Source organism: Pristis pectinata, chromosome 11, assembly GCF_009764475.1.
Source record: "Pristis pectinata isolate sPriPec2 chromosome 11, sPriPec2.1.pri, whole genome shotgun sequence".
Lineage (NCBI taxonomy): Eukaryota > Metazoa > Chordata > Chondrichthyes > Rhinopristiformes > Pristidae > Pristis > Pristis pectinata.
Genome location: NC_067415.1, coordinates 63,158,281 through 63,178,312, shown reverse-complemented (window position 1 = coordinate 63,178,312; position 20,032 = coordinate 63,158,281).

Genomic DNA, 20,032 nt, shown 5'->3' with positions numbered 1-20,032 from the left:
TGAGGAGAAGGGGGAAGGTAAAGGATAGGAGCAGAAGAATGAGATATGGAATGGTCCACATGGTGGATTGGAATCCTCAGTGGAGGAAACAGGAATGTGGCATCATCATGTGAGAGAGATGGAGAAAGTGGGAGAATGGAATGAAATGCTTTCTGGAAGCGGGATGTGAGCAAGTTCAGTCAAGGAGTCTGTAGGAATCATTAGCCTTACAATAGATCAAAAAACAAAACAGTAGTAGGCTGAGAGGGAAATACTGGAAATATCAGCAGGTCAGCCAATGTCTGTGCAGAGAAGAACAAAGTCAATGTTTCAGCTTGATGACCTATCACACAACAGTCATTGGTTCTGATGAATGATCATCAGCCTGAAAAATTAACTCTAATGTTTTTCATATTCTCTAATAAATTTATGCTGGTTTGCAGAGTAATCCTATCGATCTCACTTCCTCATTTACTTTCCTATAACCCATTCTCTCACATGCCTATTAACACCCCAGTCCAGCTACCTACACTGGGAATAATTTTCAGTAGCCAATAAACCTACCAGCATGTCTTTGAGATGTGGTAAGAATCCAGAGATTGGGGGGAAATCCATGCCTCCATAGGGAAAATGTGCAGATTCTGCACAGACAGAACTAGAGATCAATCCTGGAGTGCTCAAGCTGTGAAACCTGCAGTGCTACAATGCAGTCCTTTTCTCCTTACTTCACTGGAACCTACTCTTTCTCACATGCCATCAACTCTCCTCCAATTCTCCTGCTACCCACCTACATTAGCAACAATTTACAGTAGCCAGTTAACTACCAACATACCTTTGGCATGTGGGAGGAAACTGGAGCATGTTCTCCATGTGGTCAGGGAGAAAACATGCAAGCTCCATGCAGATGACATCAGAGGTCAGGATCAAACCTGGGTTGTTGGAATTGTGAGGTAGTAGTTCTAATTGCTTTGTTTTCCCATAAGTTGTCTGACCTGCTGAATATTTCCAATATTGCTCTTGAGCTACCAGTGGATCACGGTGAAAATTGGAAGCAATGTTGATGGCATTTTTCAGAAGCTAAAAACAAGAAACTGGACTGGTACAGTAATCTTTTGTTTTTTCAATCTTTTTATTAATTTTTCAATTTAGTACAAAATAATATATATAACATTAGTAATTATACATATGGTGCTAAGAGATCAGGATAACAATCACAACAGTTAATATATATAATCACAAGGAGTAAAAAAATGTAATCTAGACCTCCCGTTCTCTTATTAAGTGAACATAATACAAAAGGAAAAATTGAAGAGATTTAGTTATATGAGGAAAAAAACAAATCAAAAAAAAGTATTGATAATAAACCAAAAGAAACCAAAAACTTCAAAAAAAACTGGACTGATATTTCTTCAATTAAAAAAAACATTATTATGTCATCAACTCCACTCCTCTGTATTCAAGGGTTATTGAAAGGGATCTGAAAAAGGTCAGCTTATATCATATGTAAGTATTGAATAAATGGACTCCAAACATCCTCAAATTTAAACAAAGGATCAACAGTACCACTCCTAATTTTTTCTAAATTTAAACATGCTATAGTTTGAGAAAGCCACTGAAAAGTGGTGGGAGGTATTGGATCCTTCCATTTGAACAAAATGGATCGCTTGGCCATTAATGTGACAAAGGCGATCATACGACGAGCAGAAACAGATAAATGGTGAGATTCCATCATTGGTAATCCAAAAATTGCAGTAATAGGATGAGGTTGTAAATCAATATTCAATACAGATGAAATAATGTTAAAAATGTCTTTCCAATATTTTTCCAAAAGTGGACAGGACCAAAACATATGTGTCAGGGAAGCCACCTTTGAATTACATCTGTCACATATAGGATTTATATGATGATAAAAAAAGGGCTAACTTGTCCTTGGACATATGGGTCCTGTGAACCAGCTTAAACTGTATCAAAGAGTGTCTAGCACACATTGAAGATGTATTAACTAATTGAAGAATTTTCTTCCATGTCTCTGTAGGTAAAAATATCTGGGGTTCTCTTTCCCATTCATTATTAATTTTATCAAGTTCCTCTGGATGTCTTTTCATAATCCGATCATAAATTATTGCTATCAGGCCCTTCTGATCAGGATTAAAACCTAAAATTTTTTCTGTAATTTCAATTTTATATGGTGTTGGAAAAGAAGGTAAAGTAACTTTTAAAAAATTTCTGATCTGTAAATATCGAAAAAAATGTGATCTAGGCAGATTGACAACTGCTCAAAAAATAAAAAAACAGTTATCAATGAATAAATCTCGAAAACATGTTATTCCCTTCATTCTCCAATAAGGAAAAAGCTGAGTCAATTCTAGACGGTTGAAAGAAAAAATTAGATTGAATAGACTTGAAAAATTAAATTTATTCAATCCAAAAAATTTACGAAATTGAAACCATATCGGTATTGTATGCTTAACTATTGGATTAGTCATTTGTTTACTCAATCTAGTAAGTGCAAAAGGGAATGAAGCTCCTAAAATAGAAACTAATGAAAATCCTTGCACTGATTCACACTCAAGGTGTACCCAACAGGGACAATGAATTGCACCTAAATCTTGTGCCCAGAAAATTAAGTATCTAATATTAATTGCCCAATAGTAAAATCTAAAATTAGGCAAAGCCATGCCACCATTCTTTTTTAATTTATTAAATATTTCTTACTTAACCTTGGGTTTTTATTCTGTCATATATATGAAAGAATTTTGGAATCAATAGTGTTGAAAAAAGATTTTGAAATAAATGTTGGAATCACCTGAAATAGATACAAAAATTTCGGTAAAATATTCATCTTAACTGCATTAATTCGGCCAATCAATGATAGAGAGAATGGGGACAATTTAGTAAATAATTGTTTAACGTAATCAATTAAAGGTAAAAAGTTAAGTTTAAATAAGTCCTTGTGTTTCTTGGTAATTTTAACATCCAGGTACGTAAAGTAATCAGTCATTAATCTAAATGGTAATTGCCTATAAATTGGGACTTGCATGTTTAATGGGAAAAGGTCACTCTTATTAAGATTTAATCTATAACCAGAGAAAACACTAAACTGAGCAAATAGTGATAATACTGCAGGGATAGATTTCTCCAGGTTAGAGATATAAAGTAACAGGTCATCTGCATAAAGAGATATCTTGTGAGTCCCCTTTCCACAAGTGAAACTAAATATGTTAGGAGAATCCCAAATGGCAATTGCCAAAGGTTCCAAAGCAATATTAAATAATAAAGGACTCAGAGGGCAACCTTGTCTAGTGCCTCAAAAAAGCCTGAACAAGGGGGATCTCTGATTCAATACTTTCTAATATTGAAGCCATAGGTATGTGGCAAATCAATGTGATCGCAGATATGAAATTTGAGCTAAAATTAAACTTCTCAAGCGTGTTAAATAAATATTCCCATTCGACTCTATCAAACGGCTTCTCGGCATCTAGCTAAATAACACAGTCAGGAATTACAGATGAAGGGGTATATATAATATTCATTAACCTCCTAATATTAAAATGCAAATAACAATTCTTAATGAATCCTGTCTGGTCATCAGAAATAACTTGTGGAAGTATTTTTTCCAATATTTTGGAAAAGATTTTAGAATCCACATTCAATAGGTCTATAAGATGCACATTCAGTGGGATCTTTATCCTTTTTAAGAATTAAAGAAATAGTTGCTTCATAAAAGGATTGTGGTAATTTACCCACTGATAGGGCATCTTTAAAAATTTTACCTAACCAGGGTGAGAGAAGGTGAGAAAAGGATTTTAAAAATTCAGCTGTATACCCATCAGGACCAGGTGTTTTACCCGAATTCATTGAAGAAATTACTTTCTTTATTTCTTCTTCCGAAATGGGTGCATCTAATATTAAATGTTCATTAAATGATAATTTCAGAGTCTTCAAATTCCTTAAAAATTTATGCATTGATGTAGAATCCTCCAGAGATCCTGATTGATATAAGGAAGTATAAAATTCTTGAAAAGATTTGTTAATTTGATCATGGTCTACCGTGTAGTTACCATCTCATTTACGACCTTTAATAATCTGATGTTTAGTTGAAGCAGCTTTCAGTTGCTTGGCCAACAATTTACCAAATTTATCACCATGTATATAAAACTGACTTTTGGTTTTGAGTAATTGATTTTCAATTGGAGATGTTAATAATAAACTGTGTTGTAATTGAAGTTCTGTTCTCATTTTATAGAGCTCCAAACTGGGAACATCAGAGTATTTTTTATCAATTTCTTTAATCTTATCAGCCAATATATGTAGTTCATTATTAGTTTGTTTTTTCAGTCCAGCAGAGTATGAAATAATTTGACCGCGGTTATAAGCTTTAAAGGTATCCCATAATATCCCACTGGAAATTTCTTCAGTAAAATTAGTTGAGAAGGAAAAAGAAATCTGTTTTTTAATAAAATGGACAAAGTCTAAATTTTGCAACAAAGAAGGATTGAGTCGCCATTGTCTAGCACCAGAGGGTACATCCACTGATAGTTTCAATGGCGCATGATCGGAAATGGCAATTGCATCGTACTTACAGACAGTAACAAGTGGAACTAATCGTGTGTCAAGAAAAAAGTAATCAATCCTAGAGTAATTGTGATAGACAATAGAAAAGAATGAAAACTCTATCCTATGGGTGTAGAAATCTCCAAACTTCTAAAATTCTGGAACCAACTAAAAAGGAGTTAATAAAAACAGCAGATTTGTTAGGAAGTGCAAGATTCAACACAGATCTATCCATCGAGGGGTTTAGACAGCAATTGAAATGTCCACCCATAATCAACGTATATTTGTTTAAATTAGGAAAAGATGCAAATAAATGTTTAAAGAACTCAGGGTGATCCACATTAGGTGCATAAACATTAACCATAACAACTTTTTTGTTATGAAGTAAGCCAGTAATTAATAACAATCTACCATTCGGGTCTGAAATTGTCTCATGATGAACAAATGAAATTGAGGAGTCTATAAAAATAGAGACTCCTTTCACCTTTGCTTGTGAGTTAGAATGAAACTGTTGACTCCTCCAAAATCTAAAAAGTGCTGATTATTCTCTTTCCTAATATGAGCCTCCTGCACAAAAATAATCTGAGCATTCAGTCTATGAAAAACTTTAAAGATCTTCTTACGCTTAATTGCATTAGTCAAGCCGTTTGTATTCCATGTAATGAAATTAATCATCTTATCCATTTTAATAGACTAAAAAAATATATGGTATGTAAAGGGTTAACCTTGTTGCAAAGGAGATTCATTAACAGGAAGAGGAAAAAAAGTTCAAAGAGGAGCCAGATATGACGACAGTTCAGACATATGTGTAGTTTATCAGTCCAGAAGAAAAAAACAACTAACCAAAAAACAGCCCCACCCCCCACCCACCAAAGCCCGAAAACTGGCCAATAGGCAGCCAGAATGCAACCCATTATTGTTTAACCCCAACCTTTTGGTGGCAAATCTCCAGGTTGAAAAGAATGTAAGGCACCTTCAATAGTCTAAACATGAGAGAAAAATAGCCAAAGCAATTTTTCAAATTGTAAACAGACTTGCAAGAAAATTCAACAAAGTGTCAAATATAAACAGTTGACATTTAACAAATACGGTCTTATTTTAATTTCAAAGAGAAAAAGGCAATCAGTCACTCAGTTAAATTCTTAATTATTACCCAAACAGAACATTAAAAATATTACAGTAAAATAATAAAGATAAAAAATATTAAATTGAAACATAGTAAGTATCCATGTTCCAGAACCAAGCACGAAAAAATTAACAAAGGGCAGGAAAATATCTCCGGGCATAAATAGTGTTTAAACCTGTAAGCTAATCATTGCTTAGTAGACCATTTAAGTATAAAATCAAAGAAAAACACATTTCTTGACCATCTGGAATCAAAAAGTTAACCTTGGAGGAAATCTTCTGCTTCTTTAACGGAATTAAACCACTGGTGTGATTTGTCAGGAAGTGAAATTCTCAGGCGGGCTGGGAACAGTAATGCAGGTTGATAATTCCCTTGGTAAAGCCGCGACATAATTGGTTTGTAAAGCAGTCTCTCTTTCATAACTTCTGGGGTGTAATCTTCAACCAGATGAAACTTCCAATCTTTGTATTGGATCACTCCTCAACTATGAGCAATTCGAATCAAATGTTCTTTAGTACTCACATAGTGAAATCTCAATATGACTGGCTGTGGTTTTTGCTCTGCCAGAGGTTTTGGTCTTAACGCTCGGTGGGCACGATCAAGTATAGGGCCTGTAGAAAACACTTCAGAGCCAAACACATCCTTCAGAAGTTTAGAAAAGAATTCAAAGGGATTACCAGATTCAGCGTTCTCAGAGAGGCCAATAATTCTCACATTATTTCTCTGACTGCGGCTTTCTAAATCAATAATCCTCTGTCTTTGCTGTTCCAGTCTTTGTTTGGTCACAATTAAATCTTTTTCCAGTAAGTCCAGCCTACGATCTCTCTCTTTGCCAGCTTGATCCAGTTCAGCAATTAGTTGCTGTTGTTTCACACTCTCCTGTATGAGTGTGGTCTGTCTGTCTTCCATGTCTTTTAACAGCGTTTCCAAAGTGGCAAATCTCTGGTCAAGCTTTTTATCCAGTTTAGAGATAGCTTCCAAAGTGAGTTGAGGGTCTCTGTTACCCTTGCTATCAGCTCCAGCCTTAGCTCTGGTATTCATTCCGACACATAGAAGTCAAAATCAATCTTGTAAAAGTATTATAAAAGTCTTAGTAAAGGGTGGTGTATAAGGAGTTAAAAGGTAAGTGGATCGAAGCCAAGATATGACCTACTCCATGTAGCACCACCTGACTGGTACAGTAATCAATTACTAAGGAAACAGGTGAGGGAGGAAGATCTGAGTGGGAGTGAAACAAATAATGCTCCACAAAGAGGCATGCATAGCTTGGAAGTATCTTATTCTGCTGTTTTCACCTACATCTCTCCTTGAATCACCTTTAGTTTCCCTATTTACTTTGCATTAATGCTTCTTCTTTTTGCAATTTATCTCTTAAATAAAAGCAGAAAATGCTGGAAATATTCAGCAAATTGGACATACATTTCCTCTCTCCTGCCTTTCATAATTCCCCTTTCTGCTTTCTCCTTCAACCTTCTAAATGCTTGATCCTCTATTTGGCTAAAACTGGTTAGCATGAGGTAGAACATAGAACAGAACAGGACCAGGCCCTTCAGCCCACAATTTCTGTCCCAACCATGATGCCAATTTGTTGGATCCCATCTGTTTGCACATGGTCTATATTCCTTCACCGGCTGCCTGTCTAAGTGCCCCTTAAATGTTGTTATCATATCTGCTTCCACCACCTAACCTACCAATGCATTCCAGGCACCTACCACTCTCTGTGTAAAACTCTGACTATCTACCCTATCAATGCCTTTCATAATTTTATATACTTCTATCAGGTCGCCCCTCAACCTCCAACACTCCAGAGACAGCAATCCAAATTTGTCCAACCTCTCTTTGTAGCTAATACTCTTGAATCCAGCCAACATCCTGGTGAACCTCTTGTACCCTCTCCAAAACCTCCACATCCTTCCTGTAATGTGGCAACCAGAACTGCACACAATACTACAAATGTGGCCTAACCAAAGTTTTAGAGAGCTGCAGTATGACTTGCCAACTTTTATACTCAATGCTCTGACCAATAAAGGTAAGCATGCCATATGCCTTCTTTACCACCCTATCTACTTCTGTTGCTGCTTTCAGGGAGAAATGGTCTTGCACCCTAAGATTCCTTCATACATTAATGTTTCTAAGGGTCCTGCCATTAACTGTATACTTTCCACTTATATTAAACCTCCCCAAGTGCAACACCTCATACTTGCCCAGATTAAACTCCATCTTCCATTTTTCCACCCATATCTCCAACTGATCTATATCCTGCTTTGGCAACCTTCCTCACTATTAACAACTCCAACAATTTTTGAGTCGTCTACAAACTTACTAATCAGCCCATCTACATTTTTGTCCAAATCATTCACATATATCACAAACAACAGAGTTCCCAGCGCTGATACCAGAAATGTGTCCTTGGCCATAAACATCTCTTTCAGTTCTGATGAAAGCTCATAAATCTGAAATATTAACTCTGTTTTTCCACCCACACATGCTGCTAGATCTTCTGAATTTCTAAAATTTTCTTTTTTTTAAAAAACTAGACTTAAAATGGTCTGGATTGTATCTTAGCCATGGATTCTGGGCAGATATGCATAATCCATAAATCTATTTTTCACGAGTTCTGTGAGCGAACTAGCCATCTATAGATACATTGAATACTCAGCTACGTTTCTCACCCCAAAATATTGCATGAGCAGTAGCCAAGTATAAATAAAATAAAATAAAACACATGAGAACTGGGGTAGGACTGCAGAAAAAGGATACATTGTGGATGTTGATCCCAATGCTAAAAATAGGGTAGTTCTTTAAGCTGACAGAGGGAAAAAGACATCCGGTTCAATTGAGGTATTATCTGTTCAATCCTGTGGCAAAATGATTGTTATAGTGCCAACTTAACAAAGTTCAAAGACTGGCATTTCATTTCGAAATTGCGTGACAGGCTTTCATATACATCTAGTTTTGTGATCATATCAGCCATTGAAAGGAAATTGCTTACAACAAAAGGAAATATTTAACTGTATCTCCTTTTCTTTTTTTGAAATAAAAACGTGAGGAATTCTCTGCAGGCTTTTGTTGCAGCATAAAGTTGAAAAGAAATTACAAAAGTTCTAAATAATAATATGCATTTTTGAACCACTTCAAAAACATGATAAATCACGATAAGCTGAGTGAAAGAATAATGATGGCTAATTATTTGGGAGTACTTTCTAAATAGTGACTTTATCAGTGTTTCTGGTTATATCTGATGGTTTACCTGCTTCCTTCATTGCCATTTTCATGGAGTCCTTCTGTTTTTTTTTGACCATGACAGTCCAAACTTACCATTATCAGGAACTCTCAGCATTTCCTGTTCAAAATGAACAGAGTAATTTCAAATAAACTGTAAACTTTTCCCTCTTTTGTTGCAACAGGGAGAGGCCAAGGATGCATTTCTTCTAAGCTGACGACATTGGTCTCTCCTAGAATGCTGATCTTGCCAGATTTTTGAATTGTTACTCGTTTTATGAATTCACAAACCACTAAATCATCGAATGATGTTACTTGTCATCAAGTACAATTGAATAATAGCCAGAGGAGTAAGTGTGTTAGGTCCAGGCAAACAATGGATGGTAGATGTTTTATACCTAGCACAGAAAAATCCAAGTTTCAAGTTATTTTAATTAAAATTAACTTGAATTATTGCTAGACTGTTCCAATAGTCATAGCCTAACCTCATAAACTGGGTGGAGCATATCATAGAGCCATATTACAGAATAGAAATTGGCCCTTTGGCCCAACATGTCCATGCTGATAGTGTTGCCCAGTGAGTTAGTTTGGCCCATAGCCCTCCAATAGCATGCTATTAGAGAATAGATTAGCCCTCCAATAACCATAGCACCACCCTTTATGTGAAGAAGCTGTCCCTGATGTCCCTTTTGAATCTCTTGGCTCTGATCTTAGACCTATCCCCTCTTGTTTTTAGCACCTCCTCCCTGGGAAAAAGACAATGTGCTTTCACCTTGTCTATGCCCCTCATGATCTTATATACCTCTATCAGATCACCCCTCAAACTCCTATGTTCCAGGGAATAAAGTCCTAATCTACGCAACCTCTCCTTGTAACTCAGGCCCCCAAGTCCAGGCAACATTCTGGTAAATCTTTTGTACACTCTTTCTTGTTTAATAACATCTTTCCTGTAACAGGGTGACCAAAACTGTACACATACTCCAAGTGAGGCCTCGCCAACGTCTTATTATAACTGCAACATAACTTCCCAACTCCTATACTCAATGCCAGCATGCCAAATGCCTTCTTCACCACCCTATCTACCTGAGACATTGCTTTCAGTGAACTATGCACTTTCACTCCTAGATCCCTCTGTTCCATAACACTCCCCAGGGGCCTACCATTCACTGTTAAGTCCTATCCTGGTTTGATCTCCCAAAATACAATACCTCATATTTATTTGTATTTAAAGCCATTTGCTAATCCTCAGTCCACATACCTACCTGATCAAGATCCCCCTGTAATTTTTCATTAGCTTCTACACTGTCTACAACACCAGCTATTTTAATATCATCTGCAAACTTACTAACCATGCCTTGAACATTTATATCCAAGTCATTTATATAAATTACAAATAACAAAGGTCCCAGCACTGACCCCTGTGACACACCACTAGATACAGGCCTCCAGTCCGAGAAACAGCCCTCAAGCATAACCCTCTGCTTCCTACCACTGGGCCAATTATGAATCCAATCTGCTACCTCCCCCTGGATCCCATGAAATCTCACCACTGGGCCAAACATAGAGAGAGTAAATACGAAATCCAAATGTTCCACAATGGAACCCAAACGACACTTCAGTGTTTACTCGGTAGTGACTTCCTCACCCCGAAAAGCATCTGAATCGTGGTCGTCCACACACACAAATACCTGTTGCTAAAGTCCATATGGATAACATTCACTACCCTGCTCTCATCGACCCTCTTAGTTACTTCCTCGAAGAACTCCAAGATTTGTCAGACATGACTTCCCATGCACAAAGCCGTGCTGACTGTCCCAAATCAGGTGTTATCTCTCCACATGCTGGTAGATCCTGTCCCTCAGAATCCCCCTCCAGCAATGAATGGAGTCTGTATGTACTTTGTGCATACAACCTACATTGTCAAACTTTGTTTGTATGCATGATGAAGATAATCTATGTTTAAGTGGCTTAGTTTTTGTGACTTCCAATGTTTATTTGGCTTGAAGACATTATGAAGATAATTATTTGCATTTTATGCTGCTTGATGCATTAATTTCATTTCCACTGGCTCTCCACTCTGCTTTGGAGCACCCAGTCAACTGCAAGACATATATCAGGCTATTGTTTATTGATTACAGTTCGGTGTTCAACACCATCAATCTCTCAGTACTAATAACCAAGCTTCAAAACATGAGCCTCTGTACCTCCCTCTGCAACTGGATCCTCCAGTTTGTTATCAGGAGGCCATAGTCAGTATGGATCGGTAATTACATCTCCTCCTTGCTGACTATCAACACAGGTGCATCTCAAGGATGCGTGCTTAACCCACTGCTCTACTCTCCCCACATTCTGACTGTGTGACTAAGCATAGCTCAAACACCATCTGTAAATTCGCCGATGACACCATGGTTGTTGGTAGAATCTCAGATGGTGATGAGGAGATGTACAGGAGCGAGATAGATTGGCTGGTTGAATGGTGTCACAACAACAACCTCGCACTCAACCTCAGCAAGCCCTAGGAATTAATTGTGGACTTCAGGAAGGGGAAGTCGGGAGAACACACACCAGTCCTCATTGAGGGATCAGAGGTGGAAAGGGTGAGCTGCTTCAAATTCCTGGGCATCAACATCTCAGAGGATCTATCCTGGGCCCAACACATTGATACAAACACGAAGAAGATATGCCAGTGACTCTAATGAAGTAAAGTTTGAGGAGACTTGGTATGTCACCAAAGGCTCTTACAAATTTCTATAGATGTATGGTGGAGAGCATTCTGACTGGTTGCTTCACAGCCTGGTATGGAAGCTCCAATGCACATGATTGCAAGAGGCTGCAGAGGGTTATAGAGTCAGCCAGCTCCATCAGGGGCACCACCCTCCCCACCATCAAGAACATCTTCAAGAGGCGGTGCCTCAAGAAGGTGGCATCCAGTAAGGACCTTCACCATCCGGGACAAGTCCTCTTCTTATTACTACCATCAGGGAGGAGGTGCAGGATCCTGAAGACCCAAACTCAACAGTTCAGAAACAGCTTCTTTCCCTCTGTCATTAGACTTCTGAACAATTGATGAACCCATGAACTCTACCTCATTATTCCTTTTCTTTGCACTACTTACTTATTTTTGTAATTTATAGACTTTTATGTCTTTGCACTGTACTGCTGCTGCAAAACAACAAATGTCACATCATATGTCAGTGATAATAGATCTGATTCTGAGGTCATTTGCCCTCCACCAGAACTTGCTTAATTAGACACTGGACATGCACTTTGTAAAATACAAATCAGTGTTTCTTTTGATTCGATATTTCTACAAATTAGATTAATCATCCTTACTTGTTAGTGCTAAAACTAGCTATGCTGCATTGGTAGCATTGAAGTGTCAATCTGGATTCTGTGGCTCAAGTCTCTTGAGAGGGGCTTGAAACCTTTACTTCCTGAGTCAAAATGCAAGAGGGCTATTGCTGTGCCATAACAGACCACTTGGAATACTGCTATAACAACATTACACTGCTTGTAAAGTTATTGCAACACAAAACCTTCTCCAAAAATATGATCAATTCCACAAGTTGGTCATGTTGTGATCATGTCTCAGACCATGTGGTTCAGCTGGAGTGGCAATTGGGTGGAGGAAGACAGTGTTAGAGATAGGAGTTTCAGGAGGTGGTCACATCAAAGGTTCAGCCAGATAGATGGGTGACCACCATAACAGGAACACAAATAATGCAGGAGTCTCCTGTGGCAAGAATACCATTTTGGATATTGTTGGGGGGAATTGACTCTCAGGAGAAAATGATCGCAGCAGCCAGGTCAGTGGCACTGCAACTGGCTCTGTTGTGCAGCAGGATAGGTCAAAGACTAGGCGAGCAGTAGTGATAGGGGACTGTTTAGTCAGGGGCACAGACAGGCATTTCTGTGGCTGTAAGCAAGAGTCCAAGATGGTGTGTGATCGCCCTGGTGCTAGGGTCAAGGATGACTCTGAGCAGGCACAAGACGGTAAGCAGCCAGAGGCTGTATTCCATATTGATACTAATTGCACAGGCAGGAAGAGAGCTGAGGTCCTGCAAAGAGAATTTAAGGAGTTATGTAGAAAGTTAAAAAAACAGGATCTCGAGGATTACTCTCTGCCACATGCTAGCAAGGCAAGAAATAGGAAGATAGTACAGTGGCTAAGGAGCTGGGGCAGGGGAGCAGGCTTCAGGTACATGTTTTATGTCTTTATGTTTTATGACTTGTACAAGAAGGATGGGTTGCACCTAAGCTGGAGGGGCACCAATATCCTCACAGGGAGATTTGCTTGTGCTATTTGGGAAGGTTTAAACTAGCATGGCAGGGGAAGGGAATGAGAGCAGTCGCTCAGCAAGTGGAGGAATTGTAGCGGTTAAGTCAAGTAAGGCTGAAAGGAAGGTCAGGCAGGGCCAGGTTAATGAACACAGTGGGCTAAAGTGTATTTATTTCAATGCAACGAGTATTATTGGCAAGGCAGATGAATTTAGAGCTTGGATTGGTGCATGGAAATATGATGTCGTAGTCATTACAGAGACTTGGTTGAGAAGGGCAGGACCTGCAGCTCAACATTTCAGGATTTAGATGTTTCTGAAGCAATAGAGACGTAGGGCAGTTGCATTACTGATCAGATAGAATGTCACAGCTACACTTGGAGGGCTCATCCGGTGAGGCTATATGGGTAGAACTCAGGAATAAGAAAGGTGGGCAATATTATAACCCCACTATGGTGGGGTTATAATATTGCCCTCCAAGTAGCTAGCAGGAGACAGAGGAACAGCTACTGTATGTAGGCAGATTATGGAAAGATGTTAAAGCAACAGGGTTGTTGACTTTAATTCCCTGATATTGACTGGGATTCCTTTCATGTCAGAGGCTTAGATGGACCAGAATTTGTTAGGTGCATCCAAGAGGGGTTCTTGAAACAGTATCTAGATAGTCCAATCTACAAAGGGAGTAATTTAAAAGCCAGCTTGTCAGAATTCAGTTTCTGTTGCTGTGAGGAAGAAAGACAAGGATGGTAAGGTTTAGGAAGCTGAAGTCAGACAGGGCCTGTGAGGGATAGAAAGGAAGCAGGAGAGAAGTTAAATAGGGAATGAGGAAAGCTAAAATGAGCCACTTGGTGAGTAGGATTAAAGAGAATCCCAAGGCATTTTAGACATACATTAAAAACAAGATGGTAACTAAACAGAGGTTAGGACCAAGCAAGGAGGGAATTTATGCCTGGAGCCAAAAGAAGTGGGCAAAGTACAAAAGGAGTATTTTACTTTGGTATTCAGCAAGGAGAAGGACATGGAGGACAGTGAGATCAGGGACGGGTATACTGATATTCCAGGGCATGTTGTTATCAAAAAGGAGGAGGCCTTCTTAAAGAACATTAGCTAAATCTCCAGGTCCTGATGGGATCTATCTCAGATAATTGTGAGAGGCAAAAGATCCTTGCTGGAGGTTCTAGGTCCTTGACAGAGATCTTTTATCCTCCTTAGCCACAGGCAAGGTCCCAGAGGACTAGAGAACAGCCAGTGTTGTTCTACTGTTTAAGAAGGATAATGTGGATAATCCAGCAGATTATTTGCTGGTGAGCCTTACATTAGTGGTAGGGAAATTGATGGAGAAGATTCTTAGGGATAGGATTTACTCACATTTGGAAAGGCATGGATTTATTTGGGATAGTCAGAGTGGCTTTGTATGGGAGAAGTCACATCTTAAAATCTTGATTGGGTTTTTTGAGGAGTTGACAAAGATGGTTAATGAGGGCAGGGCAGTGGTAAGGCATTGAAGACTACAGACCATGAGCTGGTAAATGGGGTAAATATAGATTATTGGTGTTTGACATGGACCAGGTGTCTGATTCCACAGTATTCAAGCCTTCATTGTTGAAGGAGGACATTCAGCCCATTGAAACTATACTAGTTCCATATAAGAACAAACCAACTAGCCCCAATCCTCCACCCTCTGCCCTGGGCCTTGCAAAGTCTCTCTTTTCAGATTCTTATCCAGCTTTCTTTTGAAACAACAGTTGAATCTGGCTTCAAAACTGCAGTGAGTTCCAGATTGTTTTGGCTCTTTTGCAAATCATGCTCATGCACTGTCTCCTGAGATTTTGACTGATGGGAAGATTTTTGTCTCTGTCTTCACTGTCCATATCCTTTAATAACTCTTAAATGATTTTGATAGCGTTATCAGATCTGCTCTCAATCTTCTCTGTTCCAAGAAAGACAACCCCAGCTTCTTGAGTCTACCCACATAAATGAAGACCCTTGTCCTGGGATTTATTTCATGTCCTTTCACCAAGCACAATTCACTCAATGACATGGTCGAATCTTTGGAACCCCAACAGCCCTTTGATCCATGACCTTAACCTCCAAATACCCAACTCTGAACCCCTGAACCCAGTTTCAATCCAAGATGGCATATTTTCATTTCTGGAAATGTGATCCCCACCCCACCCAATTCAGTTCATAATTAATAGTTGGAGTATAGGGTCTATGACTGAACCACTCATTCTGTAGCCACATCAGTCCAACATTCAGAGACTCTGCAACCATTGATTTTTGGGCTGAATCTGTGAATTTATGGCAGCAGACATCCAAAGTTAGTTAGCGTTCCTTCCATTAATCAGACATCTCCTACACTGTTGAGCCCAAAGCAAATTGCCCAGAAAGTTGCTACAAATGTGAGCAGATTTATTCCAGATCATGGCAAATTAAATAGCATTTGATGTGATTCTGGTGGAGGGCCTGTCTCGATTTTTGAAGCATGGAATGGCTCCAGGTGGGTTGCCAATAGTTCATTATTATGTAGGATTGTCCTTTAAGCAGAAAATTGACTGTCCTGTTTGACTTTTGTACAAGACATCCTTTCTCCCCATCCACGTAGCAGAAAGGCAGTGGCCAGCAATCTCTAGGCTGTGACTTAAAATAACGAAGAAACCATAGTGATACCATGATGCAATGTCTATCTTGTATGTGTGTACTCTAACCTGTAAAAGCATGCAGTATAGAGTCTTGTTATTTCAGCAGCAAGCACAATTGGCCAATAACCTCCAAGACTGATGAGTCAGGCATCCAGTGATCGGTCACTTTGGCACTTGGACGATACCTAATTCCCCCAGTTTTGAACGTGGAGCATGGATTCTCCCATTGTCTAGCTTGGACCCTCCTGCCTTTTGTCTCCAGCTTAGATCTTTGGGCCTTACCTCGTTGCTGTGCTTTATTGTAAAAATTGTGTATAATTTATGTTTAATTTATGTTTTTCTTGTGAATGCTGCTTATCTGATGCTATGTGCCTGTGATACAGCTGCAAGTAAGTTTTTCATTTCACCTGTGCACGAATGTACTTATGCCTATGACAATAAATTGCTGAATTCTGCTGCAAAGTTGTTGTGAGCTGGGTTTCAAAGGGCAGGAATTGTTTCTCACTGTGCAAAATTCCCTCCGTTGTTTGCTGAAGTCCCTGCAGGGTGATCACTACAAGTTTTAAATAAGTAAGTTTTTTAAAAAATTCAGTGTGAAGCTGCCAGTAATCTCCAGACTGTAAGATCCCAGTTATTGGATCTTTCCTCTGGGTCTGAAAAGTCAAAAAGGACATAGGGTGTTCTGAATCGATTATTAATGGGACAGCAATTTCTTTTTGAAATAAGGGAAGTCCTGTTCAATGGGATGGTTGGCAACTCTGGATAATGGGTTTGTAGAGGGCTTACTAGGTAATTTGGAGACCACACTTCTTGTCCCTTTGATCCACAAGCAATGTTGTAAAGGCAATTATAAATTTAGCCCTTTTAAGCTGCCAGATTTCCTGGAAATTCAACCACCTGTGGTTGCAAATAGAGTGATTATTTACAGAAAGTAGACATCCTTATTATAATAATTAAATAACTAATCCTCTTCCCACGACTGGTCATTCTTCTCTCATCCTACCTCTATAATAGTGAGTTTTGAGGTAAGTTGGTTCCTGTTCCAAAATTTCGACAGTTTAAACTCTGACATGATCCAACCTTCTCATTTTTGAGTTAAGATTCAGACCCAAGACTCCATGAAATAATAGTATAATATTTATAAGAATATTGGTGTCCCCACCTTCATTGAGTCAAGCAATTATTGTTATAAATCACATTTGCTTCACATCTCAATGATTCCTCTTCAAATTTTTGCTACAATCCTATTAGGAGTAAATTCAACAAAAAGAATGACAAAGGCAAAATGTCTTTCTTTTCTGGTTGAGAACTGCAGAAGATAGCTCAACGTCCCCAAAAACTCCCTCAGGGCTGAGGCTGTGATAGACTATTTTCAATCATTTAGCTTTGCATTATCACTGCTCTTTTTTCATCATTATTCTCTGCTTATCAAATGCAGCATCACCATAGCAGTTCAAATAGAGCATTGTAATTGCCCAGCCTGCCACCTGATAGTACCCCTCCTATCAACACCATCTCACAGGGCCCAGCTGCTTCACTGCAGTATAAAACTTGCCCATGGCTATGCTTGTGATAATACATCTCAGAGACATTTAAAGTTTCTTCATTTATCACAAGACCACTGGACCCATGCAATTATTTGGTACTCTTCCCATTTATTTGTCCATTAAGACCACTTTTCAATCAAATACTGGCTTTCACATTTGAAACATGTTAAGCCATTACTGGTAGTTGTTGAATTGCAACAAAAATGGGTAAAGGAAAATAATCTCCTATTTGAATGCAAACAAAACTTCAGTGTATGGATCTGCTAGTTGAAATGAGTGCACAGCAAATGACATGAAAATTGTTTGAAGATACAACACTAGAAAATACATTATTTTAAAATTTAGTTGTGGTGATTGTTTGATACTTTCATGTGTATAAATATCATGCAAATCAAAAAGTGATTTGTATGCTATTTGTATTTAATCTTGATTTCCCCTGTTTGAAAAATAGACCACTATATAACAGAGGTAAAATTGTAGGAGAGTTAAGATACTTAACTGAATAATCTTGCACTATACCCTCACTGGAATATTACTATGTATGAATCAAGGTGCCAGAACATGCTGACAACTAATTACTGGTTAGCTAATCTGGACTTCTGCACCTCAGAAGTAAAGGATGGACAGAAGGTCAGTTGCACGTGCAATTGACTTCCTGCTCTGTATGTGAATTCACAATCAAGTCCAGGGACATTCCGTAGGACGTTGAGCAGGAGAGGTGGATGCCCTTCGTACTTGGCCCCGCAGTTTTGTACTAACTGTATTGGCACACTTTATTTTGATTTTTTAATTTTGTTATCATTTAAATTTTTGCAAAATGTATTTGAACAGTGAAAAGGCCTTTTGGCATCATGAGTTATAAGAAGGCCATCAAGGTGTTACATGGCCAGCTACCTGTGTCCTAGTTGCTCCTGCACCTTGTGGAAGATCTGTGATGACATCACAGGCTGCGCGTAGCTGTAAAGATTTAGTGCTGCTGTGGAGCTGGTGGAGGTGGTGACTACAAGATACAGGCCACAGTCAGCACAATATGGCCTGTGCCTTCAAAACATGTTGCATTCAGATGTAGAGAGTGGCAGTACAACAACACTCTCAACTGAGCTCAAGGGAAAGTTGGTATAGAGATAGGGAGAACAGGAGGGAGCTTTCCCTTTTCTCAATGCCTACTGCTTACAGACGTCAGTTCAAGATGATCCCTACTGCCCAGCAGCTATGATGTCATCAAACTAACTGAACAGCCATTCCTAATAATGAATTTTCATTAACATCAAATCAGGAAGCAAAAAGCACATTTAGTTTTTTTAAACATTTTGCAAATCTCGTACAGACGTATTATCAATGAAGGGGTTATAATATCATAACCATGTTTTAAAACGTATTTAAATACATATATATATGTATTGAAATATTCATATAAATAAATCCCCATATATATGCCGTGGGCATATTGTTTGATGGCCCATAATTAAGACAGCACCCCTTTAAAAACTCAATTAGACCTTATATACATAAATTTTAAGATATTTTCATAAGCACCTGAAATTCAAGGCAGATCAAGTGATTTCCCTTGATTGTGGTGGAGAAGGTTGCAAACAACCTACATTACTGGCAATGATCTGGGGATTTGTGAAATAAATCATGTGCATGCTAAAGTATGCACTCAGTGAAATTCCAAAGATTAAACCCAGCTGGGGTCAGCATGGACTCGTTGGGCCAAAGGGCTTGTATCCGTGCTGTATTGCTCTATGACTCTATTAAGAATAAAAGATGATAGTTTGACTTTTGGAACTACAGCATAATCCAAGCCATTGCCTATATGAGTCGGCCATAAATATTGGTTTATTGATACACATACTGCCTAGGCATTCATCCCCTTTGATAGCAATAAAGACCCTGGTGACAATGCATGGTACTCTGCCTCCAAATTCAATTCAACTGAAATTAATGGGATAAATTTCAGAAGTGGAGTATAATACCCTGAAACAATTTTACAGTGTGTTTAGTGCTACCAACTGGATGATGAACTTCTAAGTCACTGGTTTATTGCTATTGAAAGATAGGGCAAAGTTTTTTTGATACATACAGTGTGGACTACATTAGCCAACAAACAAATTGGCAGTATAATAAATATGATCTTTGTACTGAAAAATCCAAGCATATTGTTAGTTTAAATCCTCTAGGGCTAGGAGAAACAATCTTGTTTTTGTGAATATCTTCTGACATTTATGAATCCCAGATTGGTACTAATACATACCAAGTTATGATTAGGATCTTCTTCATAGTTAAATACTACAATCTAAATATGTATAAAAAATTTCTCCTCTCTCCTGAGGCAGGGTTACAGTCTTGCGGTCCTTTTAAAGTACAATATTTCAATCAAATTGTTTTTCATTATACATGACCTAGAAGGTGAGGGCCAGCTGGGTATTTGATAGTGGAGGTAAATCATTTAAGACTATTCCTGCCCTCAGCAGGTGGTCAATTTCCAGGTGAAGTCACAAATATATAAATAATATGTATATGTGTATATATAATATATACACACATACATATTATCTATATTTATATATATAGAAAACATAGAAAACCTACAGCCCAATTCAGGCCCTTTGGCCCACAAAGCTGTGCTGAACATGTCTCTACCTTAGAAATTACTAGGCTTACCCATAGCCCTCTATTTTTCTC